This window comes from Coturnix japonica, chromosome 29 (genome assembly GCF_054131305.1).
Source record: "Coturnix japonica strain WE chromosome 29, WE-NBRP24, whole genome shotgun sequence".
Classification (NCBI taxonomy): Eukaryota; Metazoa; Chordata; class Aves; order Galliformes; family Phasianidae; genus Coturnix; species Coturnix japonica.
The window spans coordinates 1,851,987-1,874,052 of NC_140691.1; positions in this window are offsets into that span (position 1 = coordinate 1,851,987).

A 22,066-nucleotide genomic window follows, 5' to 3' on the forward strand; every position below is an offset into this window, starting at 1 on the left:
CCAACATTTCTCACTAAGATACACCTAAGGCATTGAATTCTCTTCTCACTACCTCCTCCCAGTCCTCCCCTAGGAACAGAAACAATTCAGATTCTACAGCAAACTACAGCATCTGCACTGCAAGAGCACACTGAACCACCTGCAACAATGAAACATGGTTTTGGAGAGTGGGTATGAAAACACACCTTTAGACAGCTGTCTCCCTGTAGCCAAAAGGAAACCAAGAAGGAAAAGTCCAGCCTGAAACATGCCCATGCTACTAGCCCAGGTTTTTCACAGTCAATGCAGAATCCATCCTGTTCTTGAGGTAACAAACGACCAGTGAGTCTCCCGTTGCTCCACCCCTTCTCCTTCAAAGCCTGAAAAAGAAAGAATAAACAAGCAGAAGAAACCCAGACGTACCTTTCCACACACAGAGCAGAAAGTGGAACAGCAGTTGTCTCCTTCCTGAGACATGGTGGGGAGCATCCCAGAGGAAGCCCAAGTTCTTTGCTTCTCTCCACAGGGACTTCAAGCACTCTTGGCAAGAGCTGCTTTGGTTCTTTCTTCAATTGCTTCCATCACCAGAATCTCCTTTGGAAAAGGAACCCGAATGAAAGAATCAGCAAATGAAAAAGAATGAGCAATAGCCACTTTACCAGCTTTCTTCTGACACTCAATTTAGACTCTTGACTCGGGCAAGGTCTTAAAATCAACTGGTTACAAGAACTGTCCCAAAATATATCCAGCTTCCGTACAGCTGCCATTCTTTCTGACAGCGAGTGTAATCACAGAATCATAGAATGGCCCGGGTTGGAAGGGACCTCAAGGATCATGAAGATCAATCACCTCCCTGTCCCTGCTGGCCATCCCCTCTTCTGATGGAGCCCAGGGGACCATTTGCTCTCTGAGCTGCAAGAGCACGCTGATGGCTCACGTTCTGTTTTTCATCCACCAGGACCCCCAGGTCCTTCTCTGCAGGGCTTCTCTTAAGGACTGCTCCTCCCAGTCTGTAGAAATGCCTGGGATTCTTCCAGCCCAAGTGCAAAACCTTGCACTTTGCTGTGTTCAACCTCATTAGATTCACGTAGGCCAACCTCTCGGTTGAGCTCCCTCTGAATGGCATCCCTTCCTTCCACTGCGTCAGCCGCACCACTCAGCAAACAGCAGAAGGTGCACTCCATTGCATCATTGGTGTCTCTGATAACCATGTAAAAAAGCACTGGTCCCAAGACAGACTCCTGGATGACACCACTTGTTATCGGCCTCCACCTGGACATAGAACCATGAATCACCACCCTCTGTCTGTGGCCTTTCAACCAATCCCTTATCCACCAGGTGGTCCACCTGTCAAATCCACATCCCTCCAGTTTAGAGATAAGGATGTGGTGGAGGGCAATGTCAAAGATCTTGCTCAAGTCCAGGTCAATGACATCTGTTACCTTCCTTTTGTCCACAAATGCCGTCACTCCATCATAGAAGGCCACCAGACTGGTTAGGCATGGCCTTCCCCTGCTAAAGCCACGCTGCCTGTCTTGGATCACATGCTCATTTCTTATGTGATCAAGCATGTCTTTGAGGCAGATCTGTTCTTCACCATCTACATCAGTTACACATTTGAATCAAATAATTGGTGTTCCTGTCACCAAGAAAACCTGTTTGTCTTCTACTCCTGCTGCACTTCTGTGCTTTCATCAGAAGCAAAGGAAGAGACCACCTCCTAGATCCAAATTTTAAGAAACCAACACCCAATAGGTGTCATCTGAAGTAAAATAGCAGAGAAATTAAGATGACTCTTCTGCATCCAGCTTGGATCACTCCCTCACTCAGGCACACCACCATCAGATCAAGGAGATGCTGCCTTCAGCTTAGAGACTGTATGGGAAATCACAGCTTGAACCTCTGATTAATCAGCTGAGGCAAGTATTGGGTCAGCTGCGGGAGCACAGGTGAGAGTAATCTAGCTGTGCTCCCAGAAGGGGTGGACCTCGACTCAACCTCCTCTGAGACCTCATTTAAAGGCTGACCACCTCTGAGACAGCATGTCTTAGAGATTGCTCCCTAGTTGAGGCTGCCTCAGCTTTCTAGTCAAGGTATCGATATTGGTGAGTTTCCCTTTGCTAATAACCTTAGGCTATTTACCACCATCTTGGTTAATATCTTTTTATTAACCACCCTTACAGAGACCATAAGGGTTTGGGCTTCCAAACTCTCAGCAAGCATTTGGATCAGCCAGCTTCCTGCCGAGGAGCCCCCTGCATCACTGCTGCCTATTCTGGTACCGGACCCGCAGATGCTTCAGAGCTCATTAGCATGGACTTCCTTCCTCCCCTCAGCAGCTGCTCCTGCACTCACCTTCATTCCTACTCAGATACCGGCCGCTTCCAGCACCAGCTGACCTGCAAGACACAGAAAGGAAAGGTGGGAGTCATGCAAACGCACAAGCCCAAGGCTGTGTCACCACCACACATGGCAGCCTCGGGAAGTCAGCTGAAACTACAGCCTTTGTCAGAATGGAAACAGGCACCGTCAATTAAGTGTGACCTCTGAACTCATCTCCACCATCAGAAATAGGCACTGAAATCGCTCACTTCACTGCAGCTGGTGATCTCCAAATTCTTTTGCTTTTGGGAAAATGCGGACACGGAATTGAAGGACACCAGAAAAACGACATCTACTTCATTGTAGGTGGTTAAGCTTGGAAGCAGGACTTGAGCAAGAAATGCTTCTCAGCTCCTTGAAAGGCACTAATCCTGACCTCTGCCACAGGTGGCTGAGTGACACAAAAGTTGAGCTGCCCATTCAGAAGCACATGGAGCAGGCCATGGAGCGGTTACATACCAACACATGAACAGGCACTTTCCCATTGGAAGGGAAATCCCTTCTCCCTGCCATGCCATGCCCACACCGCTCCTCAGGGCTGCACTGACAGCACAGACAGAATTGAAACATCTTTTGTCATCATTGTGGTTTTTCACAGACCCAGACAATGAGATACTGGGTTGCTGTGTGGGTTCCCAGGCGGCACTGCCATTTCCAAGCCATTGCTTCCTAGGGGCACAGAATGGAAAACGCCTGAACAAAATTTCACCCAGAGATTGCTATTTTACCATTCTTCCATGCAAAACAGGAGGACAGTACAGCGGATTTGTGCAGCTGCATCAACACCCTGGGTGCTAAAGGAATGCAAAGACAGAAATATCAAAACTACAAGGAGGGAAGCTATGTTTAGTAATATCTTTTCTCATTTACAACAGGCAGTTGGCACTACTAAAGGAAAATCCCAGGCCTCAGGTTCTGACAGTGCGACAATCTGGCACGGACTCAGATGTGAGTGATCCAAATGGTTTATTCCAGGTTCTAATACCACTTCTGTGAATTCACACGTTTTCTCTCTTAACTTTCCCACAGCCTTCACATGTCCACAGAACATCCCACAAACTCTCCTTTACGGCGCACGTAGGCACTCATCCCACCAGAGCCATCAGTCATTCCTAGCCATGTGCTTCTCCTCCAGTCACGGACAGTATCACACGGCCATAATGCATCTTAAATGACTTAGTTTTTCTGTTCTTTCTGGAGGTGTCCTTGGTTCCTAGCCTTACCTTCTCATGCCGTTCATCTTCCTCTGCAGCTCCTGCTCTGAAGAGTCTTCTTATGTTCCCACATGACAGGAAGAAAATGAAGACACAACCCCTGCCACCAAGGTCAGCTCTGCAGCACACGTTACCAGAGGAGCACTTGGCTACTCATGCAAACTGCACAGTGCCAGGAAGATTGTTACATGTTGCACTTCTTCTCCTGGCTCAGAAATTAAATTTTCTACCTAGAAAATGGAAAACAAACAAACAAGCAAACAAAAAACAACAACAACAAAAAACACCTCACCTGACATAAAGGAGACATGATTGTTACTATGGAATTCCGGAGGGCAAGGTATTTGCCCTCTCTATGAAGAAGCTGACTGCAAAGGACTAAGAACAGCCACGATCACGTTGAGAACTTGCGGGTAAAATTCAGGACTGAACCAATAATGGGCTTCTGGAGGTGAGGGTCTCCTCCAGGCCGCCTGGTCAAGGGAGCCTGTTGATGGGCCCTGCTTACTGCAGCTACCAGAAGCACCGCGCTCACTGACTCTCAACTTGATGGGGGATTCCAGTCAGGCTGGGAAATCAGCATGGCTGGCTGCAAGCTGTCTGAGAGACTGCTGGACTGCACTGGGAATAACTTTGTGGGCCAAGCATTAAGCACACCAAGCAGAAGGGAAGCATTACTGGACATGCTGCACAGCAGGGGTTAAGACTGGAGGTGGTCAGGGCTGTAGTGACCATGCCCTCCTAGAGTTCCTCATCTCAAGGAATGCGGGCCTGGCAAAAAGCAAAGTCAGGACCCTGAGCTTCAGGAGAGTCAGCTGCAGGCTGTTCAAAGAATTCTTGGACGAGGGACACTGGAAAACTGTTCTTAGGGGCAAAGGGTTCAAACATCCCTTTGTGTGCACCTGTGTGCAGCCCAACTCCTCAGCACAGCCCTGTGCAAGCACACATTTGTGCCACCGCATCCACGCACTATCTATGTGCTCACACACACTCACACAACCACATCCCTTAGTGCAGCCCTGTGCGCACACACACTCACACATGTGTAACCCCTTCCTTTCACTCCCAAAGTGCACGCACACACCGGTACCACAATGTCCTTGTGCAACTCCAACACTCTGCACACCCCTGTGCACGTACATATATGTGCATGCTCGTCCTTGCACACATACCCACAGACCTACACACACCTGAGCAACACCACTGGTTTGTACACTCATGGACACAAATGTGTGTACAACACCATCCATGCACAAATACACACACACACACACATGGATCCCCACTGCTTTGCACAATGCTGTGCACACTCACGTGTGTCATGCACTGATTTCCCATCCAGTCCTCGAGGGGTCACTTACTTAGGACAGGAGTGCAGGGGAGCAGCCAGAAGCTGTTTGCATTCCCTGCTGTCTGCTGGGCAGCTTTGCTGGAGATGCTTGAGTTGCTTTGCTTTTCCTTGGGAGGTGGGAAGGAGCTTTGAATTTGAGGCACATCCCGTGCCAGAGCATCCCGATGGCACAAGGGGGATCAGGGCCCCTCTATTGGTTACCTCGGTGGCTTGCAGCTACTGGAACTTTTTGCCTATTGAGAAAGCTAAAAAGTGTGAGTTCCTCCTGACCCATATCAACAAAAATCTCAACCATAAAAAAGAGACGTCTTCGTATTCAAGCAAATGACAACAGTAAGACCATGCATGTTGTTTTGTTGTATTTCCTCTGTAATCATGGGGAGGATATGAAGAAGTGGTATAATTCATCCACTTCTGCACTTCAGGCACAAGTTCCTTAGAATTGGAAGAGACCCTTAAAGGCCATCTAGCCCAGCTCCCCTGCAATAAAAAGGGACATTCACAGCTAGATCAGGTTGCTCACAGCCTGGTCATTAGTCATCCCAGAGGCAAAACACACACTGAATGATCTCTCCTTCAGTCATAAATCCTTGGAGACAACAGCATTGACACTGCATGTTACTGAAGCAGTAAAAGAAATTGCTCCTGTAACTCTCCTTGTGTTAAGTAAAATGATGATAAAAAGCAATGGAATGCTTTGGTAGGACACCAAAACCATCCTCCTTCCTTGATATCTGCTGCAATGGAACCTTCCACTGGAAGAAAGCCTCTGATGACTTGTCACCCCAGAGAGGTCAGCTTTAGAAGCAGGACTGCTGCACAATAGAATGAACTGGAGCTCCTTAGCATCTCTTACATCCAGGAGGGGTGTGATCAGACCCACCTATCACCTTCAGGTGCGCTTTCTGACACCTTGTCTGACTTCACTGTCACTGTGCCAGCATCCTCAGGCTTAACCTGCTTCATTGTCAGTGTGCAGCAATTGCCAACGTTCTTGATGTCATTGTAATTGTTGGTGTAAAGGAGGTTGCCATTCAGGAACCATTCCACGTCCTCGTCATTATGGGACAGCTCGCAGGAGAAGACAGCAGAGCTCTCTTCTTCAATTTCTACATCCTGCAGGTGCTTCGTTACTTCTACATTGCGGGCTGTGGGGAAACAAGGTGAACTGTTACCACTGTTACTATAAATCATACTGGGATGTGGTAGAATGGTTGGACTAGATGATCTTTGTGTAATCATCTATGTGAAGATAATACATGTATAAAGTTAGCAGGAGAGAACGGCAGAAGTCAACCTCAAGAAGAGAAATCTGAGGTGAAATAGGACATGGAAGAGGCCACCCTCCCTGCTCATACCTTCAGCTGTCAGCGTGGCCTCAGTCTCTGCAATTCCTGCCTTGCACTTGTACACACCAGCATCATCGGGCTTCAGCTTCAGAATTCTGAGCTCTACTGAATGCTTATCCCTCTTGATCTTGTACTTCTCAGAGGGCTCGATGGGTGTGCGGCCCTTGAACCATTTCACAACCTTTGGAGAAGGCCTGAAGTCACAGGACAGGATGACAGAATGACGTTCCAAAGCTGTCTTGTCCTCCAACTTCCTGGTGATTTCTATATGGTAATCTGCAAAGCAGGGGTGGAAGAGAAGAAAGGATGAGGACAATTGGAAGAAGAGGAAAGTCTCTTGCGTGTATTCCATTCCAATTAATGTCAAGTTCACAATGGTTCTTTGAACGACTCTAAAGATAAAACAAACGATTGTCTATAGGGAATGCCATTGACTACATTTCTATGAAGTAATACTGTACAGTATCTACCAAATGCAAGGTCCAGCTCTTGTTCTGTGCTTATTAAATTGCTCCCAATTGTTGAGGCTTTTATTCAAATAAGAGTGAGTTGAAAATATAACAAGTACTTTAGGATGTGAATGGATAATCTTACGCTGGGGACAACAGCAGATAAAAAGCCTGCAAGTTTCTTTCAGATGAAATCAATGACAAACCGCACCAAATTTAGGTGCTACCAAACTTAAACTTGTCTAGTTCAGAAATACAATTAATTTCACCTGATTTGACTTCTTTGCTATAGCCAAGGACAAAACCTCAGCTCTGTAAATCTGAATAGTAAGCACATCACAGCTATTCAAACACATCCTTTACTGAGATGCAGCTGTCTCATTTAGTGTCCAACGACTTTGAACTGGAAATGGAGCAGACCAAAGCAGAATCTAAACATGGCTTCTACAAGGACTGATCAAATGCGGCCACCGTCAAATTCAAAGTATCTGATACAGAAGGATCACACTCACTGTCAGACAAAACCTCTTTGGAGAGGTGAACTGACTGCCCTGTTCACCCCCACTTTGGAAATAACTGCACTCATTTCCTACCTGCTCCCAGCAGTGTGGGATGGTGGGATAGCATCACACTTCCCACACTAAGCATCCCACCATGTCACTTGTTCCACCTAAACCTCAGTCCCAAAACAAAAGGGGAACTCGCTTCTGAACCCTCTTCACTTCATTTCAGATGTCTTATATGCTTGATCTCCAACCCACCCCCCACTCAGGAGAAAGACCCCCCGCTTACACCCTACCATCTTGTTGCATTCTGATGTTGTCATCAGCCTTCAGCTTGTTGTCCTCTTTGTACCACTGGGTCTGAACCTCATCGTGTGAAATCTCACAGACAAAAGATGCACTCCCATATTCATTCACTTCCACATCTTCCAGTGCTTTAACAATCTTGATATCTCCAGCTGTGAAACAGTAGAGATATATTTGTCAGGGTATTTCCAGAACTGAGTGCAGCATCTTTTCCTTACACATATTTGCATAGAAAATAAGTAGGATTATGTTTTATTCTAAACCATCATCCATTCCTGAGTCATTTCTCTCTTCAACACAGTCAATGCATTATTGCCCTTGAACTTAAAGACAGACCTACTAGCTACAATGGAGCTCCCTGCAAACAGTTTTCATGGAAACCAGAATCTCATTTATTCTAAAACCTTTCAAGCAAAATTAAGGGTAGAAAAACAATAGAACTGACTGAATCTTTAAGGTCATTTAGTTCCAGTCCCCCTGCTATAGGCAGGGACACCTCCCTCCACACCAACTCTTCTCCTCAGGGTCAAGGCTTCTCTCAAATCATTCTCCTCTAAGCCTGTGCCTGTGCTTGGGATTGCCCTGACCCAGGTGCAGGGCCTTGTACTTGGCCACACTCAAGTTCATGAGGCTGCCAAGGGCCCACCTCTCCAGCCTGTCCAGGTCCCTCTGAGTAGCATCCCTTCCCTCTAGCACATCAACAGCACCGCTCAGCTTGGTGTCATCTGCAAACTTGCTGAGGCTGCATTTGATTCCACTCTCCATGTTGCCTACAAAAATGTTAAATAACACTGGTCCCAACACCACCCTCCACCTGGACACTGAGCTATTGACTGCAGCTCTCTGAGTGTGACCATCCAGACAGTTCCCTATCCTGCAACTGGTCCATCCATCAAAACCATTTTTCTCCAGTTTGGTGACCAGGATGTCATGCAGGACGGGATCAAATGCTCTGCACAAGTCCAAGTAGATGATGTCAGTTGCTCTCCCATTATCCACTGATGCTGTTACTCCATCATGAAAGGCCACCAAGTTTGTCAGACATGGCTTGACCTTGATGAAGCCATATTGGTTACCACCAATTACCTCATCTTTATTTTCCAAACTATGCCAAGGAGAACTAGACAGAACTCTACAGTGTTGTGTCACTACAAACCTGTCTGAACCATTGGCTTCTCTGCATGCTCATCACTAGTCTCTCCTTAGCTTGTGTGCCTACAAACAATGTATGGGGAATGTCAGCCACAAATCTTACCTAGTGGACATCTTTGCTTCAAAATCCTTTGAACATCACACAATCCCTTTTAACTCTCCAGGTCTGCATTTAGTTATGTCAGAATCAGGCCATATTTCTGTGCTGCTATATCCCTTTCCTTCTGAAGGGCCTGGATACAACTTGGATTAACCTCAGGAGAAGAGTTCCTGCATAGAATCATAGATTTACCCAGGTTGGAAAAGACATTGAAGATCATCAAGTCCAACCGCAGCCTAACCAGTACCCTAACTCTAAAAACCCTACACTAAATCATATCCCTGAGTACCACATCCAAAAGGCTCTTAAACACAACCAGGGATGGTGATTCAACCACCTTTCTGGGGAGCCTATTCCAGTACCTAAAATCTCTAGTATCTAAATCTCTCTAAAAGAGCACAGGTATTAATCTGACCAGAAAGGTTCCTGTTTGTTCATAAAATGAGCCTTTTCCGCTCCATCTTGCATAGGCCACTGGGCACAGGGTAGCTGGGAGACCACAGAAAAAGTGGTTCTGTGAGCAATAGGGAAACTACTGCCTAATCCAACTCCTCCAATCTCTGCGCTCTGCCAGCATGTCTAAATAGGGTGGCAGATACACACAGGAGATAAATATCTCCACTTCCCTCAGCCAACACTGCTCTGAATTTCTATGGGACACACAGTTAGATGAAAAGGCATTTGACAAAGAAGGAAATGAAAGAGTTTAATCTGCTGTGTCATTCTCTCGGTAGCCAGATTAACTAACCCTCGCCAGTGTTAGTTCAAAGAATAGGCAGATTTTATCTCCTGACATGAGCAGTAATTCAAAGAAGCTGGTATATGATCCAGTATCCTGCATATTCACTGCAGGCAGGAAAAGACATTATGAGATAAGGGAGATCTACACATCACTTGTTATGAACACCTCATAAAGATAAAACCACACACAAGAGGAGAGTTTATGAAGAGGACCACTCTTGGACTACTTTCCAAGAGGCATCAATTAGTAACTCTCTTCGCTCATTTTTCACACTACTCCACAGTGTCCTCCTGAGCCCCCTTACTCCTGTTGCCAACTGCTGATGCAGGGAATCCTGAGGAACCAAGGATTCATAGTTGTTCCATCAGTAGTCCTTGGTCAGCTCTCCCTCCCTGCCCCTTCTGTTTTGATCCCACTAACCAAATTTTAGTTAGTCTGAAAAGAGGATGGAAACCTCCGCAGCAATTAGTTTCTAAATATCTTGCAATGGGCAGCTTGTAGGAGCCCCATCTCAATGCCCACAGCACAGGAGGCAGGACTGCTTAGCCCATGCACTAGTGCATTTACCAGCACAGATGTAAGCCCAGATCTATGCACACCAAATACAGGCTCTCAGTTCGCACAAGGAGGCATCCATGGAGCTGAAGTATTAGGCAGATATTGTGGTGGGGCAGCAGTTATTGAGACGCCAGACAGAAAGGACACAGATAACGTGGCAACTCAGCTTTACCATTATGACTGATGATGGAACATCTAATTTCACTGCTCAAAAGAGAACTTCCATATAACTGGAAAGGATGAAATTCACAGGGGAAACCACACACAGACACACACAAAAGCAATACAAAGGAGATGAAGGATGGTTCACATACTAGTGATTCACTCTGAGACGCAAGCAAATGAAAGAGTATCCCCAACCATTTGCCTCCTGAAATGCTAAGTATATAAACTCATTGCTGTGATAACTCTGCCAGACGTGAGTCATACACTGTAAAACCTTATGGGGTCAATCAGTTTAACTTCATAAATTCATTACACCAACAAAAACAGACCATCGTGTCCAGGCTGGTTCATTTCAGCTCTTCAAAGCTGTTGGTAAAACTGCCTGAGAGCTGAAATGCTTACCAGCAAAAGCTAAAAACTGTAAATCAAATGTAATAGGCTGGCTTTGTCTACTGTATAGAAATGATGCCTGAAAAAAAGAAAATAAAAAAGAACGTAAACCAGAACAAATGGAATGGCTACATAAAACAGCCAGTACTGAAACAGCAACCCAACCTGGTTGCAGAATGAGAGAGAAAATGAGAGTTCACCAAAGTCATGGGACAGGACACATGTTCATGTTCATGCTAACACTGAACCCAAGTGGCCACATGAGGACAGCATCTAGTAGGAAATCAGAAAAAAGCATCATTTCATACGTCCCTTGGGAAGGTGGCATCTACCAGGGCACAGCAGACCCGTGTGTTCAGTAACAAGTCTGATGCTTCAGAGCCCAATGATGAGCTACAAACTGGGGTTTAACCAATGCAACACATGGAGGGAAAATCTGTCTTGAGCATAAAGAAGAAAGAGAAAGGTATCCAAAAGGACTAACCAAGAAATGCCCAAACTGCCCATGAAGCATTTCTTCCCGTGGTGCAAAATACCACAAGAGGATTTATTTGCTCTTTCAGTTAAACATAAAATGAACCTTTAGGGTAGCTGATGTCTTGTCTTAGGCTGCTCAGCATGTGGATGTTCCCTGATCTTCATATTCACACTTGTGAATAATGAGACTTCTCTTATTTCCCTGGGAAGTAATGCCCACTTTTTTACTTTGACAGAGCTCCTTCCCATCCTAGAAGGGAAAATATCAAGTCAGATCTCCATTAGTCCTTCCATCTCTGCACTGAGCAAAGGGAGCCTTCAGATCTATGCTTAATTCACCCACTCCCCTAGAATTAATGGAACTGTGCTTACTGGAACATATGCTGAAGCTTAAGCACAGTGCAGTGTTTTCAACATGAAGGAATGGCTATAGAACATGCATAAATTCTGGCTGACCTATGACAGCTTAAAGCACTGCGGAGGACTGTTAACAAGCCTGTTTGGACATCACCTTGAATAAATGACGTTATCCCCAAGTAAGGGAAGGAACAGCTGAGCACCAGGGAGGTACACAAAGTGCCAGAGCAAATTCTCACACTGTCAGGTGCAAAGAAAACTGAGATTTCACCCCAAAAACCCAGTTCACAACAAGGCTACAAAATCCCGGCTGAGAATTTCTGTGTTAGACTTGAAGCTCAAGACTGTACTGTAGTTCAACCAACAATATTTTGTGCAGCATGACCTAAAAAGTTCACAATAAAACCAAAACAAACTTCAATTTCAACTTGATAAATGAACTCAGGACATAATAACAAAGAGTGCTGATCTGGGCAAATAAAAGAGCATAAAGAAAAGAGAGCAGTGAAAAAGCTATCAAGGAAAAGCTCAGACTCGCATCCCTTGGAAGTGAAATTAAAGGCTCTCATTCATTTCCAGAGAAGTCAGAAAGGAAAATACCATTACATGCCATACCTTGAACCACTTGACGTCCATGTTGGGCCTGGACAGCTCACACTCAAATGTGACCTTGTCCTTCTCAATGACGCTACTGTCTGCCAATGGTTTGCTGATTTTCACAGGCAATTCTGAGAAGGAGAAAGAAGAATGTGGATTTAGTTGGGAACTTAGTTTTGTTCATAACCAGGTCCATGGGTGCTGTTAAATGGATCCTTCCAGATGGAAAAAACATTTCAGGTGGCCTCCTAGATTTTACCCCTTTTTGTGTTGCACGCAAGACTGAAAAAAAAAATTACTTCTGCAAAGTTCTTCTTGTCATAAGGAAACAAATATTTGGGGAATGGCAGAACCAGGTAAAATTTTCCTTCACGTCAAGAAAGTATAAATTTCACTCTCATGCTCTTGGTGTGGTTTCTGCTATGATTATTTGGACTAATTAAGCTTCTCCCTGATGAAAGCCTAGAAGTATATCACAAGAAGGACCAACTTACCCGTGACCTTTTATTTGTCTTACTCAAGCATCTCCTCCTGACCAAAACTGACAATAAAAGATTCAGCCAGACTACAGGTTTGAGCAGCTGAGTTGTTTCTAGGATCTCCTGCAATCTCAAGCTTGGAACACACACTTGTCTTTTGACTAAGTGTCTCTTATAGTGCAGTAAAACAACAGGTTTTCACACGGCGATTCCTCATTTACCTTGATCTGAAATCATTCTCAAACCATGTGGGATCAGTCCAGGGAGAAGGGGAGGAGAGGGGAAGGGAAAGGGGAAGTCCACAGTCCTCTAAAATCAGGCTTCTTAGCCTAAAGCTCAACAGCAAATAGCAGTCCACTTCCCCACATTGCTAGACTCCGAGCATTTAAAGAACATCAGCTGACCTCATTATGAGCTCTAACATAGCCAAAGGAATTCATATATTCAAATATTCTCTTGAGTGATGAGAAATATGGAGCATAACTTCAGACTTCTGCTGTTAAACTCTCACTTCTATCATAAACCAGAGTAAGAGTTCAATGCTGTTTTAGATGGAGGACTCATATTTTAAATAACTCATCTCATTAAGGCTTGGATTCCCTACTACAATTAGTTAAATTCCAGTTTGGATCATGCTTCACCTTGGATCACTTAGGGCTTCAGCCACTTATTGGAACTAACTCAATTTGTCTACAGAGAAGCTGTTTTCTATAGCAACAATAAGCTGTGATTGCAACTGGATGTCGGGAGAGCACAAATCCCGCAGTTATCCTGTACCAACATCCTCTCCTTCCATCAGAACAGCAAGTTTTTAAACCAGACTCATGCAAGCTTGCATGACACACCTTGTGTAAAACTGTTGGCAGCCATCAGGACAGCCAGTTGCTTCCTGTATAGACACTGTTCCATCAGTTTTGGTTTTTTGTCTCGCTAGAACAACAGCCAGTGTCTGAAAACTCCCACAACTGAAGCAACCACGCTGATATACCGCAGTCACTGGAGGTGCTCAAGAGCCACGGGTATGTGGCACTGGGGACGTGGTTAGTAAGTCCAGTGAGGGTGGGCTGGGTTGGACTCAGCTATCTCAGTGGTCTTTTCCAGCCTTGGGTGCAACTTGTAAGAGGGAATGAAGCAGCAAACTGCCCAGCACTGAGCTGCATTCTTCTGACACATGGTATCAGTGAACTGCTGCATTTCCCTATCTTCTCTGGAGCTATTGATCTAACCTAACTGAAAAAGTAAGCCTGAACCTAGATATAAATCAGGATCATAGTCACCCATGGTTGCTTATATATTCAGAAAGACACTCCAGAGGGTAATTCAGCGCATCTAGAAATTAAAGTAGAAGTTCCTTAGTCAAAAATATTCCACAGCCAGATTTTCACCTCGCTACCACTACATTAAAAAGGAGAATCCAACTTGTGGTGTGGGTCATTGATGTTGTTCCGGGGGGAATTGTGGCTGTTCCATGCCCACAGGGTAGAAGACAGCCAGTCTTCCTCTAAGCCACATAAAAAGCTGCTTAGTGCTCCCAAAGCGAATGCTCACCAGTTGTTTCCAACTTGAAGGTCATCTTCTGGCCAGCAGCCTCGCAGATGTATTCTCCAGCATCTTTCTTCTCCAGCTGCTCCACAACCAGACGCCGTGTTTTGCCCACAGATTCCATTCTGAACTTTCTGGAGGAGGCAAGCAGTCTTCCATCCTTGTACCATTTTACTTCGGTTGGATCCTGTGCTACTTCACAGCTGAGGGAGGCACTTGCTGCCAGGGCAGCACTCACCTCTTTCTGCACCTGCTCCTGGTTTATAAACACAGGTTTTGGCTCTGAGGGAAGAAAAGAAAAAGTATTGACTGAGGGACCGAAATGAGACCAACTTGCAGGTTTGTATGTACAGGTTGGAACAGGTTTAGGTTACCACTTGTGCCCAAACTAATAGCCTTCACTAGAGAATATCAGCTCTTCTGTTGAAACAAAGTGTCAAATCTAGGCAAGAAAGAACCTAGGAACTGAAGGAACCAAGAGGGTCCTTGAACACCAGTCCCATGGTTGCAAGTCACTATGCAAACATATTGAACCCAAAAGAACATCTGTCCTGCAGGCAACCAAAACCTGAGTTCCTTTTACTTAAGACCCACTGTGAAACATCAAAACACATAAACATGTGATAGTCAAACCACTGGCTGCCTTTTCATGACCCAGAACAGTACTCCTGGCTTCCTGAACAGACTCCTCATGGCCTCTACCATTGCCACAACTGTGACTGTCAAAGGCACAAAGGAAATATGCTCACCAACGCAGTCCTTTGTTCTTTGTGTGTGATTTGCAGATATCTATCTTACTTTGAGCTCTGGCAATAGTCAGCTCTACCAGGTCTCTTACTGTGAGTAGCAGACTCACCTATCCAGATGCAGCCTCCAACATAAAGGCATAGTAAAAAGGCAGTGTACTACTAGGAGAAGTTCCTGCTTCTCCTGCCATGAAAGGCTGCACGTAGAACATGCACTCCAGCCTCACTGCACATACTTATCTTAGTCAAATGTTTAGGTGAACAAGAATTACAGTTTGGGATCTCAGGCACAGGAGAGATTTGAATAATATCTTGAATATTGCTTCCACTGTACATATATTACTAATTATTGCTCTACAGACAGACTGAAACAGGTCTTTGTGTCATACTGAAACCAAATACTTTCTACAAACCCAGGCAATCAAGTCTAGGGAAAAAACCTCAGCACAGACTACAGTGATCCAGGTGCAGTATAATAGAAACTAGATTTTACTTTACTGTTCTCTGCTGTATTTCATACAACACCTGTCTTACCTGTGACATGAATCTTGAAGGTGAGTTTCTGGCCAGCAGCCTCGCAGCTGTACTCCCCTGCATCTTTCTTCTCCACCTGGCTCACCACCAGCCGACGCTGTTTGCCCTCTGACTCTACCTTGAACTTCTTGCTCGAGGTGATCAGTTTCCCCTCCTTTTATCACTTGACCTCTGTGATAAAATGTTTGCTCATTAAGACCGGGATGTGGTAGCATTGTGGTGGAGTGCTTGTTCATTAGGACCGGGATATAATGGTGGAATATGGAGGCCACAAGGGTTGCAGAACACTCTAATTTTATGGGTAGATTGTGTACTCTGCATAGTTACAGGCAAAGCGCGCCCCGATGGATACAAAGTTCCACGGAAGGACCAACCAAGGAACGACACACCAAGTCGCACGATCACAACCGACCAATTAAAGGACAATACGCTCGGGATGGACAATACAAAAGAAGTTGCAAGGGACGGGACGGCGCGGCAGTTGGAGGAACAATAATCCCCCTGTCGCCCAGCGCTGAATTGCCTTTTAGTTTTACCCGCTACAATTAATAAAAGTTTATAATTGGAACATTATTGGCTCATTGCTTATAAATTGATGACAACCTCCATCTTCTCCTGGGCCACCTCGCAGCTCAGCGTGGCATTTTTCTGTTGTTGCAGCCTTCACCACCTTCTGTACCTTCTCCTTGTTTGTAAATACAAATTCTGGCTCTGAAAAGAGAGAGATACATTAGTTTGGCCTCTTGAAAGAAGAGCAGGTTTTGGGGAAGGAGTCAGAAAAATGAATCAGTTCTCCCAGTCTGATGCCCCAAGAGAATGATGTGGAGAGAAGTTGTGCAATTTATGGATGCCCCATCCCTGAAAACATTCAAGTCTAGGCTGGATGGGTGTTAGAGCAACCTAGTCACAAAGAATGTGTTCCTTTCCAGGACAGAGATTGGAACTGGATGATCCTCCAGGTCCCTTCCAACAAAAGGCATTCTGTGATGCTTCTTGTATGACTCTCATGACTCTTTCGTCCCCTAGCTGCCATTTACTTATGTCTTCAAAACATCAACTTATACAAAACATTCCTGTAGTATTCTCTCCCATGCTAAATGAGCCCTTCCAAGACAAAAACATGTTACATAGAGCACACCCCCTAGTGCTTGACACAAAGCCCCTGTTCTGAAACTTCCTGAGACGCAGCTGCATTGTAGAGTTGTTCTAGTGGTACAGGCACGTGGGAATGGAGAAGTGCAATCAGAACTTTCTTGTCTATGGCCTCATTCCCACAGCAAAAGGAAATTCCTGAAGATTTTAAAAGATGGAGCTGCCTCACAACTGTATTTAGAATAATTTGTTCAATTTCCTCATCAGAAATTAACCACCCCAAGGTTCAGCTCCAAAAATTTTAAGCATAGCAGGGAAAACTTACAAACTAATGACCGTTTTCTAAAACATTCTAGAATGAAAGGCCAAAATGTGTTCTCTCTCACCTGTGACATGAATCTTGAAGGTGAGTTTCTGGCCAGCAGCCTCGCAGCTGTACTCCCCTGCATCTTTCTTCTCTACCTGGATCGCCACCAGCCGACACTGTTTGCCCTCTGACTCCACCTTGAACTTCTTGCTCGAGGTGATCAGTTTCCCCTCCTTTTACCACTTCACCTCCATCTTCTCCTGGGCCACCTCGCAGCTCAGCGTGGCATTTTGAGTCAGTGCAGCCTTCACCTCCTTTTGTACCTTGTCCTTGTTTGTAAACACGTCTTCTTTCTCTGCAGGGACATCACAACAGTCACACCATTTTGCTGTAGTCTGCTGCAGAGCTTACTCCAGTTCCCCATTTTCATTATACTTGCCCTTCACAGGGACCATCATGATGCCTCATTAAGACAGGAAAATACTTTCCCCTCTATTTTGCCTTGGGAAATGAATAGGCATATCATTTCATATCATATCATAAATCTAAACATTTCGCAGTCTGATAGCAGATTTGGACATAAGATTTAGAACACCTGCATGCACTGCTGAACCTCCTCCCTTCTCTTTGTTTCTTCTGATGTCTCTCTACATTTCCAGTAAATCAGAAGGGAATGGCCCTCTAGAACAGGTTGCCCAAGGAGACTGTGGATGCTCCATCCCTGCAGGCATTCAAGGCCAGGCTGGATGTGGTTCTGGGCAGCCTGGGCTGCTGGTTGGCAACCCTGCACATAGGAAGAAGGGGGTTGGAACTGGATGAGCACTGTGGGCCTTTGCAACCCAGGCCATTTATGAGTCTGATTAGTGGCATTTTCCACCTCATTGTGTCATTCAAATTTTGTAACCAGATCTCATCAAACACCTCCCCTTTTCTCACTCCTTGCATGCCTGGTGTGCTCTTGCACTGTAACCCTGCAGACACCAGCTGACTACAAGAGCTGCACAAGTTACCCTCCTTGCCTATTGTTTGTTGCAGTAATTCATTCCTGGATGGAAAAGCACATGTAGAAAAGTGTTGCTATGACACTAGATGACAAAGAAAGTCCTATAGCCAAAATGTTTTGCACCAGAGAGGCTGTAAGTTGATCCTCCAAATGCAAGACACACAAAATGAAGTGTTCCTTTATCTCTGGGATTCCAAGCATTTTCTCACCTCTGACTTTCACTTGGAATGTTGCTTTGTCATCTTTTGTTTCACAGCTGTAGCTCCCTTGGTCTTTCAGGGTCACATTTTTGACCATGAGCTTGCGGTGCGTCCCCTGGGAGATGATGGTTGTCCTCTGGTCCTGCTTCACCTCTATTTGATCTTTCTTCTATACGACAGCTCCGCTTGCAGCTGACACCTCACACACCAGCTCCAGGTCTTCAGAAGGACTGACTGATATTTCTGGAGTCGTTTTGGACTTGCTGACAAAATTAATGGCTTCATCTGAAGAAAAAAAGAGAAAGTGGTTTACATCCTGACTCAGGCTTATTCAGCACAGCATTAAGATACAGTTAGAACTGATTGTAATGTCTCTGCTCATTACATCTGGGGGATCAAGTTTCACCTCTGGAGGTACTCACATACAAACGTGTGCTTGATTCTCCTGTGTAAGGAAAGAGTAAGTTCTATGCAGACAGTTCTTATTTCTTCTAATCAATTCTGTATTCTGCACATGTTCTTCTGAAGCTAAAATGAAGGCAGCTAAGTAACCTGTTTGCAATACATGAACAAAACAATTCAACACCTTGTCTCTAAGCTAACAAGCAGCGTTTGATGAGCACATCAGTATTTCATGCCCTTCATTCCATCCAGACTGTATTGGCAATAACTATGCTGGTATTAACAAGGATAGCAATTACAAGCAAAATGGTAGAAATACAGAAGATATAAGGAAAAGGGAACTCACCAGAGCTGAGGCGATCCTCCCTGGTGAGCGATCTCCAAGAGATGCTGCCTCAGTGAGGGTCAGCCCTTAAATGAGGTCTCAGAGGAGGTGGAGTCGAACTCCACCCCTCCAGGGAGCACAGCTACATAACTTTCACCTGTGCTCCCACAGCTGACCCCACACTTGCCTCAGCTGATCAATCAGTGGTTCACATTGTGATCTCCCATACACTCCACCCCTTCACAACGTGAACCAATGATTAGGTGAGTTCCCCTTATTACAGAGACCCAATCACAACGCTGATACAATCTCCCGTCGCATTAGATGTTGATATTATTCAAATGATGATGATTGGATGGGTGTTTATGATCTTCCATGGGCCAGTGCTTGATAGATGTTACCGGAGACAAATCATCTTGAAGTGCAGGTCCGTCTGCGTTTCATCAGTCCAGAGTAATGGTCCTAGAGACTTAGAATCAATCTTAAGGGGAGTAATATAGATGTTTCAAGGGTACTAGGAGGGGAAGATCCGCCCTCCAGGGCAAGATACAGGCCGTATTCTTATCTTGGGTCAATACTTCTGCTTGTACTGGATTATGTCCCGGCCTCCGATACCATACCCTCTGGCCAGATATCTGTGGCTGTATAACTATATCTGGCACCAGAGGAGGAGTCTTGATCTGCCATAGGGACATAATAGGTGTTCCTTTAGCAAAAAAGGCCGGAGTATTGACCACGATGTCAGTAGGCCATGTACCTATCACCGAGGGGGTGACTGAACCTCCCACCTCCAATAATCTCCCCCAAGGTGCAAGTAGGCCACACCATTTGGGTCCTACCTGCACCTTCCAAGGCCAATTTATCTTATGGATTACGGTTCTAAATTCTCAGGGGCAGGGAGCAGAAGATTATTTTCAGTACCAACCTGCGGTTTTACCTTATTATCGGTGCCTGTAATTTGGATCCTAAGAGGGGAGGCCCATATAGTTTGTAACATTTTCAGGGCACTGGGTCTGCCATCCCGAGGTCTTTCATTCAGGTCCCGCACGGTTTCATATAATCTTTTTGTCCACCCCTGCAGGGACTGAGAGTCTGTTTTCAGGGCAGCCTTAAGGATACCATTATAACGTTCAATAAGGCCTGCCCCTGTTGGGTTATATGGCAGGTGGAATCGCCATTCAATGTTGTTTTCTTCTGCCCAGCGCTGTATCATCGCTCCAGTGAAGTGAGTCCCTTGGTCACTCTCGATAACTTGAGGTGTCCCGTATGCAGACATCAGTTTAGTAAGTGCCTTAATTGTGTATGCTTGATTTGCCTTTGGTACAGGATAGGCTTGCAGCAGTCCACTTACAGTGTCAACGCAGGTCAGGGCATATCTCGCCCCCTCAGACCGAGGGAGGGGCCCAATGTAGTCGACCTGCCATCTCTGAAGAGGACTATATCCTCTAGCAATGTGGGATGTTGTTTCAGGCAACGGTCTCGGTCTCATCTTTGAGCAAGCATCGCAATCCTGACATGCTTGAACGATATCAGATAGTTGTACAGGCAGCCCCCATGCTTTAGCAGCTGCCCACATTATCTTCTGTCCAGCATGCCGTAGCTTCTGATGTAACCAACGGGCAATATTTTCAGATTGTGAATTCTCAATCCATCGGATTCGGGCCAGTGTGTCAGCTTCATCATTTCCTGGTGACTGCAAGGGTTGATGATCAGAGACATGGTAGACACATACTGTCCTGTGTTTGACCGTATTCCAAATGTCTACCCACATGTCTTTACCCCAAATCGGTCGGGCGTGGATAGTCCATTCCTGGGTAGCCCATTGCGTAATCCACAGAGTGAGCCCCCGGTACACAGCCCAACTATCTGTACAGATGTTCAGGACGCCGTCACCAGGTTCTTTAGTTATAACCATCCACACGGCTCGCAATTCTGCCCATTGGCTGCTTTGACCATCCCCCTCATCAAACCAGATGGTCTCAGTAGAGGGATGGTATGCTATTGCTCGCCACTTGCTCGGGTTGCCTCTGCTGGACCCATCCGTATACCAGGCATCTTCAGGAATAGGATATCTCCCTTCCTGAACGGGACTCTTCTCTGGTGGAGCAACCATCGGTTCTTTTGATGTATCACTGTGATACGTCACTGGGCCTAGGATCTTCTGTAGTTCTTCTTTAAGTGGAGATGAAGACAGACTGCTTCTCTGGCTTAGATAGGCGACCCATCGTGCCACCGTTTGTGCTTGGGCCACCCCCGTCTTAGGAAGGTGAGTCAAATCTCTCACCCACCCCTGGATTGGTAATGAAGTCTTAACTATGACCTCTGCTGTTTGCGTTATCGGCTCTACTGCTTGTAATGCCAAATAGGCAGCCAATAACTGTTTCCTCAATCATGCTATATCGTTCTTCTGCTCCGTGCCAAACCTGAGACCAGAATCCAATGGGGGTTCGAACAGAACTCTGGCGTTGCCACAGGCCCCAGCCAAAACCATCTTGAGTAACATGAACATCTAGTTCAGCTGGGAGGGTCGGATCAAATATACCCAACGCCTGAGCTTGTTTAACTGCCAGTTTTGCCTGTTGGAAAGCATCCTGTTCTATCTTTCCCCAATTCCATGATTGACCCTTCTTTGTAAGCTTGTATAATGGCCTTAATAGCTGAGCTAAATGAGGTATAAAGGAGCGCCAATACCCCAATATACCCAAACATTCTTGCAATTGTTTTGATGTTGTAGGGACTGGAAACGCTTGGACTTTATCTACTACCGCACTGGGTAGTACTTTGGTTTTCCCGGACCAAATTACTCCCAGGAATTTTACAGATAGCCCCGGACCTTGCACCTTCTGTGGGTTTATAGCCCACCCTCTTTTCTGCAGGTAAGCTATCAACAAATCTGCTGCTTGTCTCACCGCCTCTAACGAATCGGATGTTAACAGGAGGTCATCAATATAATGATATAAATTGACATTATTTGGCTTTTCCCACTTAGCCAGATCACGTGCCACTAAATTATGACAAAAAGTGGGCGAATGTACGTACCCTTGGGGTAGGACCTGGAAAGTCCATTGCCTCCCTTCCCATGTAAATGCAAACTGATCTTGCGATTCTTCACTGATTGGAATACTGAAGAATGCATTCGCCAAATCCAAGACACAGTGATATGTTTTGATTTCCCTGCTTAGTGTGTCCATTAGGGAGGCAATATTGGGTACAGCCGCATGAACAGGTGGCGTGACCTTATTTAATTCCCTATAGTCTACTGTCATCCTCCATGTTCCATCCAGTTTTCGCACTGGCCATATTGGGGAGTTATATGGGCTATGTGCAGGCCTTATAATACCCACTCTTTCTAATTCCTGCACCGT